The 7,992-nt window shown below is 38.4% G+C and overlaps 1 non-coding gene across 1 annotated transcript; it reads left to right on the forward strand.

Annotated features, from left to right (window-relative positions):
- Nucleotides 1-4,741: 4,741 nt before the first annotated feature.
- On the forward strand, nucleotides 4,742-4,813 carry TRNAC-ACA. The gene has a single exon. It is a non-coding gene; the product is annotated as a tRNA-Cys (tRNA).
- The last annotated feature ends 3,179 nt before the right edge of the window (nucleotides 4,814-7,992 follow it).

Below are 7,992 nucleotides of genomic sequence, written 5' to 3' on the forward strand. Positions count from 1 at the left end.
TGAGTTGGCAAAATTAAACTATGAAAGTGAAACTGTTGTTTGCCCAGTCATGTCTGACCCTTTGCAATGCCCTGGACTATAGCCTGCCAGGTTCCCTTATCCATGGGATTCTCCAGGCAAGAATACTGGAGTGGGTTGCTGTACCTCCTCCAGGGTATCTTCCCAACCCAGGGATCGAACTCACATCTGTTACGTCTCCTGCGTTGGCGGGTGGGTTCTTTCCCACTAGTGCCACCTGGGAAGCCCCATACTTCTTTGTATCCCCTGCCTGTTTTGTGTTGGGTTGTTTGTGGTCTTACTATTGATTTTTGGAAGTTTATATTATATTCTTGATATTATTAGACATTTATGTATATTGTGAATATTTCCTCAAGATTCTTTTCTCTTCACTATACTTGATGAGTACAAGTTCTGTTTTTTATTTATTTGCTTATTTGGCTGCACTGAGTCTTCATTGCTGTGCAAGGCCTTTCTCCAGTTGTGGTGAAAGGGAGCTACTCTTCATTGTGGTGCATGGGCTTCTCATTGCAGTGGCTTCTCTTGTTGCAGAGCACAGGCCCTAGAGCACGCAGGCTTCAGTAGTTGCCGTGGGTGCGTTCTAAAGCACAGGCTTCGCAGCTGTGGCTTACGGGCCCAGCTGCCCCTCAGCATGTGGGGTCTTCCCAGACCAAGGATCAAACCGGTATCCTCTGCATTGCAAGGCGGACTCTTAACCACTAGACCACCAGAGTAGCCCAAGTACAAGTTCTTAATTCTAATAAGCCCTGCACAACTTTTTAGTTTTCTCTGAAATTAACATTGGTCTTCTTATAGATTTACTTACTCTTCTATGGACTTGTGCTAATTTAATCCAAATCCTTCCCAAAGTGTGCAAGTTTCCACTTGAGATATTCATATTAAAATATTTAATCAATTTCACCCTCCTGGAGAAATGCTTCCTGGAACCTTGTGACCCATTCCATCCTGGACGTGTTGCTTTCCAGGCACAGCACCTGGACGTCTCCATTTAACCCACTCTAGAGACCTTGTTGCTTTGTTTCCTGGATCAAGGTCGTACCCTTTCTTACTTCACTTCCTTATTCTGGTGGAGTACATCCTCCTGTGCCTTCCTGAGAAAAGGTGCAAGAGAGGCAGATTTTTAGAGATCTTCATTCTGCTCTCACACTTTTAGATAGAAATAAAATCAAAACTGGAAATCATTTTTCTTCAGAAGTCTGAAGACATTGTTTCATTGTCTTACAGCTACTACTGTTACATTTTAAGCATTTGGTACCATCCTGATTCTTGATTCTGGTATGAAAACTCCAGTCCTCTGGAGATTGTAGGACCCTTTTCCACTAGTGCTTTGAAATGCCATAATATGTATGGTATGGGTCTATTTTAGACCACCATGCTGGGCAAACATACCTGTTAGTTCTGAGAAATTTTCTTGAATTATTTTTTATAATTCCCCTCCTTCTATTTTCTCTCTTTCCTCTTTCTAGAACTCCTGTTATTCAGGGACTGAATCTCCTAGAGTGGTTTTCTAATTTTCTTCCCTCTTTTCTCCTCATTTCTCTATCTCTGTTTTTTTTTTTTTTTAATTTTACTTTCTGGAATATTTCCTAAATTCTACCTTCTTTATTAATCTACTTTATCTATACCCCTTCAGAATATCTGCTATCATAATTATAATTTCAAAAAGCTTGCTTCTTTGTTCTCTGAATTAAAAAAAAATGTATCACCTTGCTCTTCAATTGTGAACGTAACAACTTCTCTTATTTTCTGAACACCTTGGTCATACAGGCTTTCCTTGCCCTCCTGACATTCCCCGGCTGTTTTCTCAAACCAAAAGTCATCTACCTGAAAGTGTTGGTGTATGAACTTGTAGCTTGCTGACTGTAGTCTTCACAGGGTGATCTAGCTGGGCCTCTTTCTTGGGAGAGTCCTCATGTCAAGATCTTGGTTCTACTCCTTGGGGACATCCCAATATCAGAATCTTAGTCCTTTTCTCTCCTTCAGAGAAGATTTCTATTTTTCTGCCGGTGGCACATTGGTTGACAGCCAGCAGTCTGGGAGCTGGGAAGGTCAGGGGCAGTTTTTGTATAAAGTGGGAAAGGAATAAAAGAATAATTGCTTCATTAACACACTGTCAGAAAAGATTTAACCCCACCTTTACCCTGCCTTCCAGAGATGCTTGGGTCTGGGGGCATTTTGCAATGTAAATTGAGTTTCTGTTCAGCTTTCCCTGCTGCAGTTTAGGATTGCTTTCTCTAGTCTGCTAAGTTGGGACCTACGCACTTTTCAGCCTCCAAAATTTTGAGGCTGCTGTCTTCCTTCCTGTTCTCACTTTTATTATAGGTCTGTGCCTTTAAGTAGAAATTCTACTTATGCTTTTGAAAGGATTGTCAGGTTCAATTCAAAAAGCACATTCTGAGCACCTATCAGGTGCCAGGTTCACAGATCCAGGGCTTTGGGCTGTTATTAAATTCTAAACTGGAATGAGAGATGCTTCTCAAGTCTTTATTGTTCTCCTTGCAACCACTGGGCTACTGCCTCCAGCTCTGAGGTATTTTGTTTATTCTCTTATCTCTGGGGTGCTATTAACTCTTTTCCTCATCTTCTATCAACTGGAAATATTTTTTTCTCATCTTAAATTTCCTTTTAGATTTAAGTACCTAACCTATTTCCCAGTCTACATACAAGTGTCTCCTTTATTAATCTGAAATAAATAAAGAGGATTTTTAAACTGTTTCTAGTATGAAGAATTACTTTCAGTTTGTGTTCAAGTTATAAGTGGAGCATCTTCCACTTCCATCAAACAGTGCCATGACTCTTCCTGTGTCGGAGACCTGGTAGTAGTGGTTCAGTACTCTTATAATTAATCACTATACATCAAAATGGTTATTATTTACTAATGCCCACTATGTATTAGAAATTTTCATATGTTTGGGGCAGTATTGGATTAGGGAGGTACAGTGTATGAATCCCAACTTCACCAGTTATTAGTGATGTGCTTTGGATGAATGACTATTTTGTGCTTCGTTTCTTCTTCTGTAAAATGAGAAAGATGATGGCATCGACCTCAGGTGACAGTTTTCTCTTCTGTAAAATGATCACAACAGTATCTCCTTCTGAAGACCATTGTGAAGATTAGATGACAATGTATGTCAAGTCCTTAGCAGAGCACTGGTGCATAGGAGGCATCATGTGCTGTTAACATTATTGTTTTATTATAATTATTTCCATCTTCATCCCCTCTAAGAGATTAGGAAATTTAAAAGATTAAAAGAAGTTCACTTAATTTGTCCATAGGCACAGTTAGTTAACATCAAATCTGGAATATAATCTCTAGCAATCCTGACAATACTAACACCTTTTTCAGAGTGTCAGTATAGCATATGTCCATTTTAAAATGTAGTTCTTTTTAGCCTTATTAAGTATTTACTAATCACCAATTATGAACTAGATAGTATGCAATTTAAATGGAACTATTTCTCAAATGGCTGAGGAGAAAGTGGGGAGATGTCCTTGCAATGAGGCAGTTTGAGACAGGGTGTCGACGCCTGGGTGGGATGCGAGGGCTTCCAAGCAGCAGAACAGCCCTGGTGTGGGGTCTTGGAGCTCAGGTGGGGTGTGGAGGGCGCCTTGGGCAGGGTGTCAGTCCCCGTGGGATGAAGAGGGCATTTGTTTGTGGAAGGGATCAGCACAGGCAAAGGGAAGGTGGTTATACAAAGGGAAGCTAATCAAAGAAGTAAATTATGAAAGATAATGGGAGACAGATTTCTCATTGTCAGAAAAGGGAGCTGGAAAAGGTGGAAACTAAAGTCAGCTCTGCAGTTTTAGACTGGAATTGAGGGGCTTGGTTTGCACTACATGTCTGTTAAAGAAACAGTAGTTTATAGACTTCCCACAAAGAAAATTCCAAATCCAGAGGGCTTCAGGGTAAATTCTCCTAAACATCTAATGATAAAATAGTAGCAATTCTGTTCAGACTCCTCCAAAAAGTAGAAAAGGAAGAAATACTTCCCAATTCGTTCTATGAGGCCAACATTACAATGAAACCAAAAATCAGACAAAGATATTACAATAGGAGAAAATTACAAACTGATATCCCTTATGTCTAAATAAAATTTTGGCAAATTAAATCTCACAATATAGTAAAGGATAGTACACTGTAACCCAGTGGGCTTTAATCCCAGGAATGTGAGGTTGTTTTAACATTCGAAAATCAATCAATGGAATTCATCATATTAACAAACTAAAAAAGAAAAACACAGTCATCTCAAGAGATGCAGGAAAAAACATTCAGCAAAATTCAACCGAAATTCTGCTACCATCCTGTCAAGAGAAGCCTCTGTTGAGAATCACGGTTTTAGATGTAGTAACATATAGACAACTATCTGTTCTGTTCTTAAGGATATGTAAAAGTTGGACTCCATAGACATTCTTGTTACAGGATGCTGGCATAAATTCTAACTTTAATTATTCCTTACCTAAATACATTATGCTATAATCTAACTCAGTGTTCCTCAAACTCTGTTTCATCATTTGAAAGATAAGGTTCTTCTTGTACTGTCAAGATGCACGTTAATACATTAAATGTTCTAACTCCAGGGAAGAAATTGTATCCATTTTTTTTTTCCTGTCATATGAATTTCAATCATTGCTATTGTATCAGGGTGAATTATTCTATATTTGCTGCTAAAAGCATTTTATTTTGACCCACCTGTTTATTATTGCTTATGTATTATATAAGACTTCCCTGGTGGCTCAGATGGTAAAGTGTCTGCCTACAATGCAGGAGACCCAGGTTCAATCCCTGGGTTGGGAAGATCCTCTGGAGAAGGAAATGGCAACCCATTCCAGTATTCTTGCCTGGAAAATCCCATGGATGGAGAAGCCTGGCAGGCATCTACAGGAGCTCAGAAAATAGCATGATTAGAGCAGTCTGGCGCAACTTCAAGGAAGAGCAGATGTTCTTGACCCTGGCTTGTCGCCAGTACAGTTTTCTGTAAGCCCCAGTTTTATCACAGCTCTCTGCTCATATACCTTCTTACACGTGCCAAGTCTATACCACCACCATGGAAACTGGTATTTTTATTTTCTAGTTTTCCAATTCTTGGCTCTTAATATCTTTTAAGTTCATAAAAGAATATAAAATGTTTAACCCAGATTAATAAAAGCAGTAAGTTGCCAGAAAATATTTAAAAACCGTAGATGGTATTAGTCAAAAAGATACTTTCACCTGACTGCTAGGAGCACTTTAAAAGGGCTTCTCTATATACCAGAAGAAAGCCATGCAGTAAAAATGAAATTTCTACTGGTGGTTGCTAACTGCTCTGGTTTGAATGTTTGTGTTCCCCTCAAATTCCTATTATGAAATCTTAACTCCTAAGGTGATGGCATTAACAGGTGGGGCTTTTGAGAGGTGTTTAGGTCATGAAAATAGAGCCTCATGAATGGAATTAGAACCTTTATTAAAAAAGACCCACCTTTTCAAGTGAAGTTATAGCAAAAAGAAAGCTATGAACCAGGAAGTGGGCTCTCACCAGACCTCAAATCTGCCGACAACTTGATCTTAGACTATAAGCCACACAGTTTATGGTATTTTGTTATCGAAGCCTGCACAGACTAAAATACTAATACAGTGTTTCTTTCTATAAGCATAGAAAACACATTAAAGGGAATTATGTCCTCTGAGAGGTGAATCTATAAAGAAGCTGGGCATCAAGTCATAAACCCATCTCAGAAATATAAAAAGGGAAACCCAGCTGAGCATTTTCCTTTTGTGTGTCCAGAGGGCTCCTGACTTATTCTTTGTGCAAAGAACTGCACATCTTGGAAGCAAATAGCTTAAATAAGGTAGCAATATATTTAAGAGCACCTTTTGAAAGTTACAGTCCCCAAGGTAGACACACCATAAGAATCTTCTCATTGCAAAAAAAAATTCAAACATCGTTGCTATAACAGAAGGCAAAATGAATTGTGGTGTGGCTAGTATGTTGAATTCACAAGAAACAGTCATTTTCTCCTAGCCCAACAGTGGATAAGTACTTTTTCATTAAATATTTTAATTAATAATTTTATTTTATTTTTGGCCATGCTGAACAACATCCAGGATCCTAGTTCCTAACACACTGGAAACGCAGAGTCGTAACCACTGGAATGCCAGGGAAGTCCCTAATTTTTCAATTAAAGTGCCTTTTCCTCAATACTTGAAATAGTTCTTGGATGAGTTGTAAAGTGCTCATGTTGATAGCATTAGGCCAATGGTCATTTCGCACAAATAGGAACAAAACTTCAGCTAGTCCAGAATAGTGTGACAAATAGCATTTTGTTTCTTCCGCTGAAGCTTCAGAATGAAGCCATAAAAAACAGGAAGATACTGAAATCAATTTACCGTGATCTAGCCTTAGCTGGCAAAATCAGTTAAGGTCTAAAATATATGCTTTGAAGCACAAGTCTATCAAAAGTGGTAAAGTTAGTATACTGCCCATTTTGTCTGTTGTTTAAAAGGCAAACGAAAGGGTCAAGTTATAATTTTAAAATGCTTTATAATTATCTGCACTGAATTTGTATAGGATGTATACAAATTCAGTAAGAAAAATTATGGAGAAAAAAGATTCACTCATCCGCTCTATTATTCTATATTTTTCAGAAAAGAGGCTTTCAAAACAGAAAATCTTAAGTTAAACTAATCCACCGTTCTCTTTTATGGGCCTGCCTCTTGGAAATTATAACTATTTGCACAAATAATTTTACTCTACAGCATATTTATTAAGGCAATGCATAGTTAGTATGGACTTAATATCTTTCTAGCATTGCCATGATCTATGAAGAACATAAAAGAAATGTGAGATACATTCTCTGCTCTCTAAGGACATTTCATCTTATTAATTTTATAATTCTAGAAATATTGTCATCCTGCTTATTTAACTTCGATGCAGAGTACATCATGTGAAATGCCAGGCTGGATGAATCATAAGGTGAAATTAAGATTCCGAGGAGAAATATCAACCTCAGATATGCAGATGACACCACTCTAATGGTAAAGAGTGAAGAGGAACTAAAGAGCCTCTTGATGAAGGTTAAAGAAGAAAGTGAAAAAGCTGGCTTAGGACTCAACATTCAAAAAACTAAGATCATGGCATCCAATCCCATCACTTCATGACAAATAGAAGGGGGAAAAGTGGAAACAGTGACAGTTTATTTTGGGGGGCTCCAAAATCACTGTGGATGGTGACTGCAGCCATGAAATGAAAAGACACTTACTTGTTCCTTAGAAGAAAAGCTATGACAAACCTAAACAGTATGTAATAAAGCAAAGACATCACTTTGCCAACAAAAGTTCATATAGTCAAAGCAATGGTTTTTCCAGTAGTCATGTGTGCATGTGAGAATTGGACCATAAAGAAGGCTGAGCACCAAAGAATTGATGCTTTTGAACTGTGGTGTTGGAGAAGACTCTTGAGAGTCCCTTGGACTGCAAGGAGATCAAACCACTCAATCCTAAGGGAAATCAACCTCAATATTCATTGGAAGAACTGTTGCTGAAGCTGAAGCTCCAGTACTTTGGTTGCAAGATGCAAAGAGCCAATTCACTAGAAAAGACCCTGATGCTGGGAAAGACTGAAGGCAAAAGGAGAAACGGGCAGCAGAGGATGAAATGGTTAGATAGCATTACTGCCTCAGTGGACATGAATTTGAGCAAATTCTGAGAGATAGTGGAGGACCTAGGAGCCTGCAGTGCTACAGTCCATAGGGATGAAAAGAGTCAGACACAACTTAGCAACTAAACAACAACAACAAAAGAAATAATACCAGAGATAGCTTAAAAACTAGAACATTTTATTTTCTTGATGAAACATACTTGCAAACATGAATCTTAAATGGAGCCTCTAGGATTGTTTCTTTGCTTTTTATTCACCTGATAGAAATGGCCTTCTCCTGTGTCCAGATAGCACCCACCACCTTAGAATAACCAAAATAATGGTTGTTTTCCTTCATTAG

Source organism: Cervus canadensis, chromosome 16 (genome assembly GCF_019320065.1).
Source record: "Cervus canadensis isolate Bull #8, Minnesota chromosome 16, ASM1932006v1, whole genome shotgun sequence".
NCBI classification, from domain to species: domain Eukaryota; kingdom Metazoa; phylum Chordata; class Mammalia; order Artiodactyla; family Cervidae; genus Cervus; species Cervus canadensis.